Raw genomic sequence first — 16,662 nt, forward strand, 5'->3', positions numbered from 1 at the left:
CAATGCAGATGAAACGTTTTTCCATGTGTATTATCAACTGTATGCTGGGTTGTTGTTTTTTTGTATGAAAATCAGATTTTTTTTTTAGATGTTCGTGTGCCTTAAAGGGGTATTCTCAAGTTTGAAAGTTATCGCCTATTCAAAGGATAGGGAATAACTTTCCGATCGCAGGGGTCAAACCACCTTGGCCACTACTGATCCCAAGAATCGGGAATCTGTCACCCTTTTGAGCTTTTTGAGTTATTAATATGGACATATAGGTTGTATACAGCTGAAATTAGTAATAAGTGTATGCCTCCTGGATGATGCCTTGTTCAGTAAAAAATCATCTTTTATAGCTTCGATCTTCCAGCCTATGGGACATAGCTGCCCAGTAGACAAGACAGCCTCCGGTCTTCATTATACAAGATTTCTCCTCCCCTTCTCTTCAGTGTCCCTTTCAAGTCATGTTTGCGTCCGGAAATCTCGCTCCTGCGAATTCTGCTTAGCATCGCTCCTCTGTGGGCACGGTCTTCAATTTTGATGTGCGCAGGTGCCAGAGAGTCACTGTAACTTCTGGTCCCAGTGATCTCCGGTGCACAGTGAAGGTGAATTCTCCACAGTGCAGAGGAGCGACATCAGGCAGAATGCGCAGGCGCGGGATTTCCAGCCATGCACATGACATCAAAGGGACACTGAAAAGAAGGGGAGGAGAAATCTTGTATAACAAAGACCGGAGGCAATCTTATCTTCCAGGCTATGGGGCGTATGCTGCCCGGAAGATCGCAGCTATAAAAGATGATTTTTACTGAATAAGGCATCATCCAGGAGGCATATGACTAATTTTAGTTGTATAAAACCTGTATGCCCATATTAAAAACTCAAAAAGCTCAAAAGGGTGACACATTCCCTTTGAGGGCTGAATGGAGTAGAGGTCGATCATGCGCAATACCTCTGCATTTATTATAATAGGAGCGCGAAGATCAGCCAAACGCTGTGTTTGACAATCTCCGGTGCTCCTTTTAAGAATGAATTGAGTGGCATTATCTACCTACGCTCAGCCGGGGTTGGTGGGGTCCCATGGCAGTTGGACCCCCAGCAATCAGAAAGTTATCTCCTGTCATGCGGATAAGTGATAACTTAAACTTGTAAGCTGTAATTTCAAACCGGCTACTTGGGATACACATTTGGCTCCTAAGCTGGGAGCACCTACAGATAAAATTGTACATCCGTGCCATCTACTGAAACAGAAACTAGTACTCTCAAAGGCCTTATTCAGACGTCTGTTTTTCACATATTAGTTCTATTCATGATTTTCAAGGATCGAATACATACCCCATTATGTCTTATGGGGCTGCTCACATCTCCATTTTTTTGTGGAAAAATCACAGTTATATCCGTTTTTAAAGGCATTACCATTACAAGTCTATGGGTCCCTGAAAATCACAGGCAGCACATGGATTGCATCAATGTATAGAAGAAACTTCGTAATTTATTTATCCACATCTGAAAATCACTGATGACATCCGGATCCAAAACAATGATGATCTTCAGATTGTTTTTTGGCTTACTTGAACAAACACGGATGTCTGAATGAGGCCTAATAGCAATTGTTACCAGGATGAAATTACTAGCTGGTTAAAAGATTCTCTTAAATTTTTTTCCACTGTTTGAAGACCACTATAGCGATTTTGAAGGGAAGCAGCATTTTTGTTGTATTTTTTTCTTTCAAAATATGCTGCAGCTGTTTACTGGGAGTCAAAAGAAATTATAAGGTCATACCCTTTTTTTTAGCAAAACCAAAGAAATGAGCAGGAACATAAGTTGGTATATGTGCAATGTGTAAGAGCATGTTCACACTGTGGCCATTTCATAGGCAAAAACAAAGGAAAAAACCCAAACTGAGCATATACCTTTTATTAAGTAAATAAATAGTAATAGTATGAGTAAATAACATAGGGTACTTCGTAAACACTATTTTGAACAAAAGAATGTAAAAGCCACCCTATCATGACAAGGTGTACCCATCGGGGCGGTCCTATCCTGTCTCCAGTATTAAAACCGTACCTTGTATCAGCCGACCTCATTGTAGATAAGAGCAGAGCAGGACAGGGGTCCGACTGTTCAGACTCCTACCCATTGGAGTCTATACAGATGAAATGCCTAGCTCAGAAAGTGGGGCCATACCCCTGTTTGTATAAAGTACAAGAAACTACAGCAAAACCAAAGAAATGAGCCAGAGCATAAGAGCACTGTTTAAAACACTGTTTTTAGGTGCCATTTTTGTTACTTTATGTATGTTTTTTGCGATTGTGGCCTTTTTTTTTTCAAAAACACTGCAGCTCCAGATACTCCAATTTTGTTCTGTCACTTTGAGGCGTTTTTCTCCCATAGACCTCTATTGAGTTTTCATAGTAAAAAAAAAAGTATGTGTTGATATGAGTTGCATTTTTAGTGCATTTTTGTAAGTGCAAACTCCTATGGTTCTACAAAAAAACATGGAATCACATGATTGTTAGATTACATGACTTGTGATGTGACCATTAAAAAAAACACAGAAGAGGATGCATTTAACAGTGGCATTGATAGTTCTGAAGATTGGGGCAAATGGTCTGGACTTCTTGACCGATGCCCTGGACTTTGGGCATGTGCCACTTCTAACTATAGCACTGTCAACATAATGCCAATACAGTTTGAACCTGTGGTATAGGCTCCCTGTCATACCAGTCTCTGTCTTGTATGCTTCAAACATTAACCAGCAAAGGATCATATCAGGCATTATTAAAGGAGTTGTTCACTACTTTTTACGATTCTCCCAATGTACTAACCCTGTGATTAGAAGACTTTTTGTAATTACCTTTGTTAGTCTTTATTGCGTGTGAGCGGCGCTATCACTGGCCGCTCACAGGCATCACGAGACCCCCGGCTGCAGCCAGCTCTGACATCCGCTGATGTCACGTCAACTTCCGGCTGCGTTCCATGGTGGATGCTGGGCTGTGGGTGGGTTACCCCACGCGTCACAGCCAGCATCCACCGCGCGCTTTCCCTCTCCTCATTCATTGGGAAAGCGCGTAGTGGATCCTGGGTGTGATGTGTGGGGTAACCCCGCCCACAACTCAGCATCCACCGCGGGGACCGCGCTGCTGATGTCACGCCTCACTTGACGTGACATCAGCAGGGGGTCACGTGATGCCTGCGAGTGGCAAAGGATAGCGCCGCTCACAGGCAATAAAGACTACCAAAGGTAATTACAAAATGTTTTATAATCACAGGTTTAATACATTGGGGCAATCTTAAAAAGTAGTGGACAACTTCTTTAAAGTCTAGAAGCAAAAATGGGGCACTATCACTTTCTAGGATGCACACATATGGCCCTACTACTCTTTAGGGAGCATAGTGGGGGCATTATTTCTTTCTAAGTTGGACAAAATGGGCACTTAACTGTTAGGAGGAATTGTGAAATTCACCATTACTGTGTTGGACACAAAAAAGGTGGCAGTTACTGTGTAGTCCACTAATACCGTCTGTTTGGCACTATTAATTTGAGGGACACTATCTTACTGGCACTATTGTTATTGTTATAGTAATGAAACAATTTTGAAAGCATTGGGATCACTGTGCTACCTAATATATGGAGTGATGAGTTAAATGGGGCAGCAACAGATAACAGAACCAGGGGAAGCAGCAGGATAGTGAGTTAGTGTAGCTGGGATGGTGCTAGAAATGTTCGACGAAAAACAGGTCTTTGTTGCAAGACATGACTAGAAGAAGTCATCATAGTGGCCTGGGTCAGATGGAAAATACATGAAAAGTGGACAACTGGCATAAAAAAGGGAGCTTTAAATGATCTACACAACTGGTGTCTATCGCTGAGCTCAGTAATTGGCAAGAATGGTGATGCGCACTATTGACGTGACATCACCGCCGCAGCACTGGTGGTGGACGCAGGGAGGGCAAGTACCTGCTGAGTTTGTTATTCAGTTATTTTTCCTGAAAGTGGACAACCCCTTCTCATAGAAAGAGCTACAGGCAGTGCACCTCCCCCCATAATCAGTTTTCCTACTAGTACAGTTTCATCTATAAAATGGGTGTCCAGTATACGTATTGTATTTTACTGGCTATCACTGCTCTCTATCAATGGTGGCCGGTAACCTAGACACCTAACAGATAACCATAGAAATAAAAATCCTTCTTGAGAACAGAGAGGATTTTTAATAAGCATTGAATTGTAAAGTTTCTTCTTTTTACAAGCACTTTGCAATTTTAACCATTTAAGAAGATGAGAAAAGCTCTTTAACCATGAGACCAAATTTTATTACTGTAATCTCTCACTGCAGGTTTAGTCTCATTTCTGGCAAAACAAAACAAAACAGTTGTCCTAATGTTGCTACTCCTGCAGGGTATTTCTCAACTGGAATTTTTTTTTCCTTTGTGTATCTTTCATAATTTACTAAATGGGGCTAATGTGTACAGTGCATTAAGTTTTCGTACCTTCGAATTCACAGCGGTTTCCAAAATGGTTTAAATGACTGCCATGTAAATGAGCCGCAGAGCGCTGCACCACAGGTGTCTCTACAGAAAACTAAAGATCAAAGCAATGAACTGCAAGATTGAAGACCACGTATCGGGAACAATTCTAATACAAATGGAGAACAGCCAGACATTAGCTTTACTGCACAGAGTTGGAGACAAAAAAAAAATAATCTGAAAAAACCTGAACAGGAAAAAAATATATTCCTGACACTACTGAACAGACAGGATCTCTGCTTGCTTTTTCTTATAAAATATAGAGTATAAAAAAAAATTGCATGAAAAATAAATTGTGCAAAACTAGTAAAATAAAAGCACCAAAACTATAAATAATGATGATATAATTAGAACGCCTTACAGAATAAAGATATAATCTTAAATATACGGCACAGAAAGAATGTACAAGGGGCTGTATATAACAGGGGGGTAACGATAGTGGTCGCAGGGGGTTAGACCCTGACCAGACCCGCAGGTGAGGGGGGCCAGTACTATTTTCAACTGGAGGTGTGTCTTCAGACGAACCTCCAGTTGAAAACTTATGCTGAGCAGAGAGCTCCTGGCTTGCTGAAGACCTATCAGAGGCTCATAGCTGCAGAGCACTACAGCGTAATGTGGTCAGGGGGGCCTGCGACGTTACGCCAGTGTGACCTGCAGCTTCAGCCCTCTGATAGGCCTGCGGCTATAAACTAAATTGCACAGGGAGCCAGCCAGAAGGAAGAGGATCAGGTGCTCAACATTGGAATGGAGATAGGTGAGAGAGTGGCATTTTTTTTTAAATAATAGTAGAGCACTGTATGGGGGACATAATTACAATATTGGGGGGGGCATTATTAATTTATATAGCCAGAATTGGGGTGCATTACTATATAGGGGCTTTATTTATAGGTTCAGAACTGAGGGAGGCCCAGGTCCAAATTTTGCCCTAGGGCCCCTAGGACTCTTGTTACTCAATTGTCTAGAACACTGGTTCTAAAGAGATTGTATGAGATTACAAAAAAGGTCTACTTTTTCTCCCCCAGATACAGTTCCTCCCTTGACTAAGGGCTGAGGAAGCAGAGCTCCATGTAAGTGAATCAGAGTGAGATTTAACACTGTGGTTCATGGAGTTCGAGAGTGGCGCTGCCATTCCATTCATGATCGATGTGGAGTATAAGTGTTGGGAGCTGACAGCTTTTGGAAATCAAGACCTCCAGAACACGTGCACATCATTGAGCAGACTCCTAAATTCAGTCCACACTGCAGCTGATAGACTACTGCAAGAAAAAACTGTCATGGCTAAAATCAGGATCTCGCACTTAAATCTAATGGTAGATTCTCTTCATTTCATGTCCTATACGAGTATTTTACACTTAGGTATCTGTCCATTTCTCAAATTTCTAACCATGTACAATGAAATATGGTCTTTTATTTTTTTGCAAAGACACGTGTGACTAAGGCTTAAGACGGTTTATTTTCAGACCAGGAGAAATTTCTTAATTAAAAACAAATATAAAGGTGTATATATATGTATATATATACACAGGTGCTTCTCGCTAAATTAGAATATCAATAAAAAGTTAATTTATTTCAGTTCTTCAATACAAAAAGTGAAACTCATTATATAGAGTCATTACAGAGTGATCTATTTCAAGTGTTTATTTCTGTTAATGTTGATGATTATGGCTTACAGCCAATGAAAACACAAAAGTCATTATCTCAGTAAATTTGAATAATTAACAAAAAACACCTGGAAAGTTGAGTGGAAGGAAAAGGTGTGGTAGAAAAAGGTGCACAAGCAACCGAGATAACCGCAGCCTTGAAAGGATTGTTAAGAAAAGGCCATTCAAAAATTTGCAGGAGATTCACAAGGAGTGGACTGCTGCTGGAGTCATTGCTTCAAGAGCCACCACACACAGACATATCCAGGACATGGGCTACAAGTGTCGCATTCCTTGTGTCAAGCCACTCATGACCAATAGACAACGCCAGAAGTGTCTTAGCTGGGCCAAGGAGAAAAAGACCTGGACTGTTTCTCAGTGGTCCAAGGTGTTGTTTTCAGATGAAAGTGAATTTTGTATTTTATTTGGCAATCAAGGTCCCAGAGTCTGGAGGAAGAGTGGAGAGGCCACAATCCAAGCTGCTTGAGGTCTAGTGTGAAGTTTCCACAATCAGTGATGGTTTGGGGAGCCATGTCATCTGCTGGTGTAGGTCCACTGTGTTTCATCAAGATCAAAGTCAGCGCAGCCGTCTACCAGGAAATTTCAGAGGACTTCATGCTTCCCTCTGTCGTCAAGCTTTTTGGAGATGGAAATTTCACTCTCCAGTAGATCTTGGCACCTGTTCACACTGCCAAAAGTACCAATACCTGGTTTACAAACAACAGTATCACTGTGCTTGATTGGCCAGCAAACTCGCCTGACCTTAACCCCATAGAGAATGTATGGGGTATTGTCAAGAGGAAGAAGAGAGACACTAAACTATGCAGATGAGCTGAAGGCTGCTATCAAAGCAACCTGGGCTTCCATAACACCTCAGCAGTGCCACAGGCTGATCGCCTCCATGCCATGCCGCATTGATGCAGTAATTGATGCAACGGAGCCCCGACCAAGTATTGAGTGCATTTACTGAACATACATTTCAGATTTTAAAATAATTTTTCAAGGTGTTGTCATAAAGTATTCTAATTTACTGAGATAATGACTTGTGATTTCATTGGCTGTAAGCCATAATCATCAACATTAACAGAAATAAACACTTGAAATAGATCACTCTGTTTGTAATGACTATTATATGAGTTTCACTTTTTCTATTGAAGAACTGAAATAAATTAACTTTTTGATGATATTCTAATTTTGTGAGCACCTATACATATACACACACAGTGGGGAAAATAAGTATTCGATACACTGCCGATTTTGCATGTGGTCCCATCTTGAAAGAATGCAGAGGTCTGTAATTTTTGTCATAGATACACTTCAAATGTGAGAGACAGAGTCTTAAAAAAAATCCAGAAAATCACATTGATTTTTACATAATTAATTTGCCTTTTATTGCATGAAATAAGTATTTGATACAATACAAAAACAGAACCTAATATTTGGTACAGAAACCTTTGTTTGCAATTACAGAGGTCAGACATTTCCTGTAGTTCTTGACCAAGTTTGCACACACTGCAACATGGATTTTGGCCCACATCTCCATACAGAGCTTCTCAAGATCTTTCAGGTTTTGGGGCTGTCGCTGGGCAACATTGAGTTTCAGCTCCCTCCAAAGATTTTCTATTGGGTTCAGGTCTGGAGACTGGCTAGGCCACTTAGTTGCCCTGGCTGTGTATTTTGGGTCATTGTTATTCTGGAAGACCCAGTCACGGCCCATCTTCAATGCTCTTACTGAGGGAAGGAGGTTTTTGGCCAAAATCTCGTGATACATGACCTCATCCATCCTCCCTTCAATACGATGGGGTCGTCCTGTCCCCTTTGCAGAAAGGCACCCCCAAAGTATGATGTTTCCCCCACCATGCTTCACGGTTGGGATGGTGTTTTTGGGGTTGTACTCATCCTTCTTTTTCCTCCAAACATGGCAAGTGGAGTTGATACCAAAAAGTTCTATTTTGGTCTCATCTGACCACATGACCTTCTCCCATGCCTCCTCTGGATCATCCAGATGGTCATTGGCGAAATTCAAACGGGCTTGACATGTGCTGGCGTGAGCAGGGGGACCTTGCGTGCCCTACAGGATTTTAATCCATGATGGCGTAGAGTGTTACTAACAGTAATGTTTGAGACTGTGGTCCCAGCTCCCTTCAGGTCATTGATCAGGACGTCCCATGTAGTTCTGGGCTGATTCCTAACCTTTCTCATAATCATCCTTACCCCACGAGGCGAGATCTTGCATGGAGCCGCAGACCGAGGAAGATTAACAGTTATCTTGTGTTTCTTACATTTTCTAATAATTGTGCCAACAGTTGCGTTCTCACTAAGCTGCTTGCCTATTGTCCTGTCGCCCGTCCCAGTCTTGAGCAGGTTTACAATTTTTTCCCTGGAGTCCTTAGACAGCTCTTTGGTCTTAGCCATGGTGGAGAGGTTGGAGTGTGTTTGATTGTGTGACCAGGTGTCTTTTATACAGTTAACGAGCTCAAACAGGTGCAATTAAAACAGGTAATGAGTGCAGAGTAGTAGGGCTTCTTAAAGAAAAACTAACCGGTCTGTAAGAGCCACTTATTTGCCCCACTACCAATATTATTTTTAAGGCTCTAGACCACACATGTCAAACTCTATCCAGCAGGGTGGTAATATTTGGCCCACGACACCAGAACCGCCACCCCCATGTAGGGCCCATCATTCTGTTTGGAGGACTATGTGGGGCCCATTATTCTGTATGGAGGACGATGTGGGGCCCATTATTCTGTATGGAGGACGATGTGGAGCCCATTATACTGTATACTGGTTGGCCCGCAACTTTGTCCAAGTTTTTTATTTTGGCCCTCTGTGTGTTTGAGTTTGACATCCCTGCTCTAGACAAAGAGGCTGAGGCACTTGTAGACAAAAGATCTTTACTTCCCATATGGTTTCCATTCTTGAATTCTCTTCAAAATATATGGACATAAAACCATTTTACTCTTTTCAACAACTTTGGAAGGTTTCCCAATTTCCAGTGGGATACGTGAAAGAAAAACAAAATGTTAGTGCCCTGTCTACTAACAATAACTGGCTTAGATGCATTTCATATGTACTAACAACACGAGCCATGGTGGTATATATACCGTAAGCCTTTTTTTATCACACTGATATAATTATAAAAACACTTTCCCTTGTAAGGTGATCCAGTTCTTCTTAAGATTTTATCACCAGTAATGAAGCAAGTTCTGCTGGACACTGAGGGGCATCTGGATGCCAACATCAGGCTGACCACACAGTAAGTTACTATTCAATGACATCACTATTTTATAATAGAATCCAAATAGACGGGTCATCTAGTCTGAAAGTGGCGACTTAAAGGTGTACAAAAAAGTCACCCTTTCACAAGTGATCTATAGATTTATTTTAACCTATTCAAACTATCTATCTAATGATACATGCTCATTTTCAAATCTTTTTTTTCTTCTGATATATTTTATTAGCGAAACGTATTAATAGGGGCAGTCATCTTTCTGTTTCCCTATGCGGTGGATATCAGTTCAGAATTTTGCTTTATAGCAGGCACATGGATAGAGGTAACAGTCAGAAAACAACTTACTAACCGTATAGGATAGGGTTTTGAGGGCGTTTTCTGACAGTAAACTTATTTTTAATCAATGGCACAAAAAAAAATTAACAGATGCATACTGACCTTCTAGTTGCCCCCCCCCCTCGCTCCCCAGAGATCAAGTGTAGGCTGCTCTGGAGGTCTGCACGAGCTCCAAGAGTGGTGTCTGCCCAGTTTGGTAATCAACAGCATGACATGCCACCTGACTGCTGCAGCGGTGTTGTTATTTTTGAATAGTTTAGACATTGCTTCTGGAGACAGCACAGACCTCCTAATCGGGATCTGCAGGAGCGCCGGAACATGACTATGCATCATTTATTATTGTTAATCAATCCATGCCCAAGATAAAAATATCTTATGTTGGACACCCAATTTAAGAATACTTTAAGATCTGTGCAGAAGTCATTGAGCAGGGAGCGGAGGAAATTAGCTGTGTTGATTACCTATGGTCAGTAGAGGAATAAGGTGGCTTAACATATTTCAGTACTGCATAGGAAGGGAGTAGCCTGCAAGTGTTTTTAAGCTGAGATCATCTTAATTGCAATTATTCTGAAAATTGCTGAATCGCATGTATTGAAACTGCAAGATTTCAAGAATTTTTTTTTATATACATACAAAAAACTTGATTTGAACAATTAGCCATATTACTCTGGATAAAGTTCTTCTCAACAACATTTTACTGGGCTTAAAGTGAATTGGATGGAACTGAAACTCCAGACACAGCTATACACGAGTGGCGATGTTTCCGGGAAAATCTTTCCGTTCAAAGAAAATCCTTGTCATATGGGAAAAAAGGGAAATATTAACAAAATATATATTTGACACTTTTTATCATTTCCATGCATGCACAGATATGCAAATAAATACATCTAATAGTGGAATTTCATCATAAATCATAAAGGTCCAATATGTATTAAAAAACACATCAAAATTGTTATCCTCTTAATATATTGCAATCATATTATATTGCTCATTTTGCTCTTCAACCCAGTTAGACTTAATGGAAAGGAGAAGAATTATGATATCACATGATTAAAAACAGACTAGCTGAATCCTTCTAAGCTCTATGTAGAAACAGGAGGTCAATTTTCCCTGCATGACACATAAGTCACTGCAAAAGTCCATGGCACGGGGAAGGAGAAAGCAGTCGGGTCAGGAGTTGAAGTGGGTAATGATAAATGCAGGGAAGAGACTTCCTGTTTCTACATGGAGCAGAGAAAAAAGAAGAATTAGCTGGGTAGAAAGACAAAATAAGCAATTGTAAGTTCATATGATGAAGAGGATAAAAACTTTGATGGGAGTGCTTGTATAACTTGGACGTGTGACCATATCACCATAAGGCTTTCCTTTCACAGTTTATTTACATTTTTGGCTAGTAAAACAAGCTATGAATTCCAAGGATTTTTAATAAGTGTTTTTTAAGTCCTATAGAAAAGCCTATAGGAAAAATGAAAAAAGGGCCATATCTAGAGCATGTGTTTATTTAGAAAATATCAGGAACCCAAACAATGCACCAATAATGTAAGAAAAAACGCCACAAAAAAAGTGCAGTATTTTTAGTGCATTTTTCACCACCTAAAAAAAATGCTGAAAAAAATTATACGTGAAGCGGTTAGAAGAAGTGACAAACAGGACACGTTCATAACAATGTCATTTTTGACATTGCTGTACATTATGTTCATTTTTTGAGTTGCTTTTGCGGTGCTTTTTAGTATGTATGAGGAGGGTATGTGCACACGGTGCCTCATAAAATCAACATAATACACAGCAATGTCAAAATGATATTACTGTAATCCTGTTCTGTCTTATGTCCCGTCTTTTAACTGCTTCAGGGTTCAGAAACCCTGAAGCGGTGAAAAAAGCGACATGTTCATTCTTTGGGCACCTTCCTGAAATTATGGAATAAAAGACGCCGGTGATGAAGCCGAAGCAAAACCGCCAGTGAAGATGCTTCAGCAGAACTGCTGGCATTTTCTTGAAGCACTTTTACCGGGGAAAACTCAGTCAGGTGCGGCCAGTCCGTGCATTGCGGTATGTACTGTGATGAATGGATGTTTGAATGCAGTGCTAAAAAGGTTGTCCCGTTAGGGAAACAGCTTCTAAGGGCTCATACCCATATGTGTGAAAAAAAACGTTCTGATATCTGGAACGAAAAATTGGACGAGTGTCATACAATTTTCATTCGAGGACACTGCGATTCTTCACACATAGCATCCGATTTACATCCGATTGTCATGTGAATGCGATCTGACTGCAATGCGATTTTAACATGGGCTTTTACATAGAGAATTCCTATATGTCATTTACACATAGTTTTCCAAGTTAATATTCACACACACACATTCACACAATAGATATACAGACAGATAGATAGATACATACAGAAATATATATATGTAGATATAAATATGTTAGCTATATATTCATTGTTTTTCTTGTGGAGCTTACTGTACATGTCATTATTAAATTAAATAATTTTTGAAAAAAATGGTGTGGGGTCCCCCTACATTTTAATAACCAACAGAGGGAAAGCAGACAGCTGTGGGCTGATGTTTGTAGCCTGGGAAGGGGGTAATACCCATGGAGGTTCCCAGGCAATTAATATCAGCTCTCGACTGCATACTTAAGTTAATTTTAAAAATTGTCTGTGTCTGACCAAGTATGGAACATACCACAGCTCCTGGACAGGGTAGGAAGTAAAAGACTATACAGACATTACAGCATGGGATCACAGAGGATTCATTTTGTGAGGTAAAATATTGTTTAAAAACAGGCAGTGAAATGTTTTACCTCAGAAAATGAATCCTCTGCGATCCCCTGCTGTAATGTCTATATTGTCTTTTGCTTCCTCCCCTGCTCAGGAGATGTGGTATGTTCCGTACACAGTCAGACACAGACAATTTTTAAAATTAACTTTTGTTTGTGGGAAAACCCCTTTAACTTTTAATGACTATTAAAATGGTGGACCCCTCAAAAAATGACATGGGGTCGCCCCTATTTTAACAACCAGCAAAGGCTAAGCAGACAGGTGGGGGCTGATATTAATAGCCTAGGAAGGGGCCATGGATATTGTCCCCCTCCCAGACTACAAACATCAGCTCTCAGCCGCCCCAGAAAAGGCCGCCACTCTTCTCACTTGCCCTGGTGCGGTGGCAAGTGGGGGTACTATGGATGGGGTTGATGTCAACTTTGTATTGCCAGCTGACATCAAGCCCAGGGGTTAGTAATGGAGAGGCGTCTATAAGATGCCCAAATTGCCAACTCCATAGCCAAATAGTGAAATAAAACACAAACACCCAGAATAAATTAAATCTAAATTTATTTCAAATAAATTATTAAAAGAGTCTGTGTGTTTAACTAAAAGCCATATGCTTATCATAACGCCCATTCCATTGAAGCCCATGTCACCTAAAGTAAAAGTAAAATAATAAAGCAACATAATCTTCACCTGTCTCCGATGTGAAGAAAATAATCCATTTGTCCTGCGACGGGTCTAGCTCTGCTACATCTAGATGGCAGGCTGCATTGTTGCATGATGCGACTATACAGCCTGCCATGCTGCAGAGAGACTGAGCTGCACATGTTTGCGCACCTCAGTGACTCGCGGTGCTGGCAGAAAGGTCATCGGGGTTCATATCCAATGAACTCTGATGATCTCAATGACGTAAGCGCATGCATGGCGAGAACTTTCCCACGGCGCTCGTGCAGACATCATTGAGATGAACGAAGTTCATTGGATATGAACCCCGCATTAACTTCATCACTTCACCGCGAGTCATTGAGGTGTGCAAGCATGCGCAGCTCAGTGTCTCTGCAGCATGGCAGGCTGTATAGTAGCATCATGCAACAATGCAGCCTGCCATCTAGATGTAGAAGAGCTAGACCTGTCGTGGGACAAATGGATTATTTTCTTTATGTCGGTGACCGGTGAGGATAATGTTGCTCTATTTTATTTTTATTTCAAGTGACATGGCCTTCAATGGAATGGGCGTTATGGTACGTATATGGTTTTTATGTAAAATTTAGATTTAGGAGTCTGGCAACACAAAGTTGACATCAACCCCAGCCCTATTACCCAACTTGCCACCGCACCAGGGCAAGTGGGAAGAGCGGAGTCTAAGCGCCACAATTGGCACGGATGCGCCTTTTCTGGGGCGGCCGAGAGCTGATATTTTTAGTTTGAGAGGGGGCCAATATCCATGGCCCCTTCCTAGGCTATTAATATCAGCCCCCAGGTGTCTACCTAGCCTTTGCTGTTTGTTAAAATAGAAGGAACCCTACTGTCATTTTTTTTGGGGGGGTCCCCCATTTTAATAACCAGTGAAGGCTAAGTATACAGCTGAGAGCGGATATTAATAACCTGGGAACATCCATGGGTATTACTCCCTTCCCAGGCTATAAATATCAGTCCACAGATCTGCTTTCCCTCTGCTGGTTATCAAAATTTAGGGGAACCTCATGCCATTTTTAACAGAAATGTACACTCACTGCACTAATTATATATGTCAGTGACATCTTTCTATCTATTCTCTCTATTTTATAATGTCGGGTCCCGCTGTGATTTTACTGTACGCGGCTGATGAATTGTTGGGTCTTCAAGGAGACGGGTGCTTAAAAATAAGACGACACTCGCGTGGTCCAAGTGCCATGCGATTTTTTTCTCACACCCATCAACTTGCATTGGCGAGTCTCGTCTGATATACGCGGCAAAATGTAGCATGCAGAGATTTTTTTCTCCGTCCGATTTTGATCGGATCCGAGCTGAGAAAAAAATGGTATATGAGCAAGGACTCATAGAATAACAGAGTGCAATCCAATATTTTATCGTATTGCACTCGTCTGTTTTTCTCGCAAATGAGTATGAGCCCTAAGACTGAGAATGCAACAGGGAACAGCTCATTAGTGCAAGCCTGACTTTTCTCCAGCTTATTATTATAGGAGTTCATTAGGTTTTCCTGTATTTTGGCAGGAAAACTCTCTCAGTCCGCATTACTATTCTTGTTGTTAAAGCTATGGGAACTCAAGCAAAATGGAGTTCTTCAAGACTTGCCGATGTCCATTAGAAAATAGACCTTGCATAGATGTCACAGGTCTGTAAAAATAACCTTACCAACATCGATCAGCTGTCACATAAAAAGGGTGATCATGCATGTTTGTTTTAGGTTATGAAGATGGGTCTTAGGTGGGGAGCCTACTCTATAATGTTTATATGGCCGCATTCTTTTAACCGCTTCCCGACCACCCACTGTACATAAACGTCGGCGCTGCCTGGGCTCTGTGCAGCGCCGACGTTTATAAGCGGTCGGTGGTCCCGCAGCCCTCAGGACCCCCAGGGTCCTGCAAGCGTTTCGGGTGTGGTGCAGAGCGACAGCTCTGACAGGGGGCATCATCGGGACCTGACTGGATCAGGTCCCAATGATATTAACACTTTGCTTTCTGCTATATGCCGCGATCTATAGTGATCGCGGCATTTAGAAGATAGTGAGAGGAGAGGGGGTCGTCCACTTACCTCTCCGACGGCCCCCTGATGTCTGACAGGACCTGCCGTTGTCATGGCAGCCGGAGGTCACATGACCGCCTCCGGGTCTGCCATGTACAGTGTCCTGCTAGACTTCAGCCTGCAGCTGAAGTCTAGCAGGAGATAATGACAGTGTAAAACTGTCAGCTGAGCTCTCATGCAATGCAATACATGTCTATTGCATTGCATGAGAACAGTCATTAGAAAAATAAAAATTAATGTCCCATACAAGGACTAAGTAAAAATGTAAAAAAAAAAAAAAGTCTAAAAAATGTTTTCAAACTGTAAAAAAAAAAAAATCACAAAATAAAAATAACTAAAATATTAAACCAATAAATCCGTATATTTATGCAAAAACAAAAAAGTACACATATTTGGTATTGCCGCGTCCGAAACAACCCGATCTATAAAACTGTCACACTAATTAACTCCTTCTGTGCGCACGGTAAAAAATAAAAAACGGAGCAAAAAACTATGCTTTTTCATCATATCGCCAAACAAAAAGTGGAATAAAATGCGATCAAAAAGCAAAATGGAAATAAAAATGGTACCGCTGAAAACGTCATATTGTTCCGCAAAAAAAAAGCCGCCATACAGCTCCATCAGCCGAAAAATAAAAATGTTATAGCTCTCAGAATAAAGCGATGTAAAAAAAATATTTTTTCTATAAAATTGTTTTATGTAAAAGCGCCAAAACATAAAAAAAAATATACGGTAAGTGTAGTATCGCTGTAAACGTACTGACCCGAAGAATAATGCTGCCTTATCACTTTTACCACACGCAGAACGGCATAAGAAAAACCTCAAAAAACAATTCCTGAATTGTTGTTTTTTGTTCATTTTTACCTCCCAAAAAAAGGAATAGAAAGCAATCAAAAAATGTCACGTACCCAAAAATGGTACCAATAAAAACGTCAACTCGCCCCGCAAAAAACAAGCCCTCGCATGACTCTGTCGGCCAAAATATGGAAAAATTATAGCTCTCAAAATATGGCGATGCAAAAACTAGATTTTGCAAAAAAAAAGCGTCTTTTAGTGTGACAGCTGTCAATCATAAAAACCCGATATGAATCTGGTATCGCTGTAATCGCACCGATCCGAAGAATATAGTAATCTTACCATACGAGGAACAGCGTAAAAAAAATAAAACCAATTCTTCACCTGCTACTGATTTGTTTATTATGTCTCCCAAAGATCGCAGTATGGCTCTGCTCACATTTATCCTGCGCTCTGCGCTGAGCACTTACACCAGAGTTTCCGTGTAAATCTCTGAAATACGTGATTCAGACGGAACCCATGACGGAAGATTCCCTGTAATGAGAAATTTCACAACAAATTTCATGGTGCAATTTGTCCTGTTACCCTTATGATAATGCAAAATTAGGGGATGAAAAACATTTTTTGTGGGAAAA

The sequence above is a fragment of the Phyllobates terribilis genome, unplaced genomic scaffold (genome assembly GCF_046119375.1).
Source record: "Phyllobates terribilis strain yellow unplaced genomic scaffold, ASM4611937v1 Scaffold_2__4_contigs__length_985480577, whole genome shotgun sequence".
Taxonomy (NCBI): domain Eukaryota; kingdom Metazoa; phylum Chordata; class Amphibia; order Anura; family Dendrobatidae; genus Phyllobates; species Phyllobates terribilis.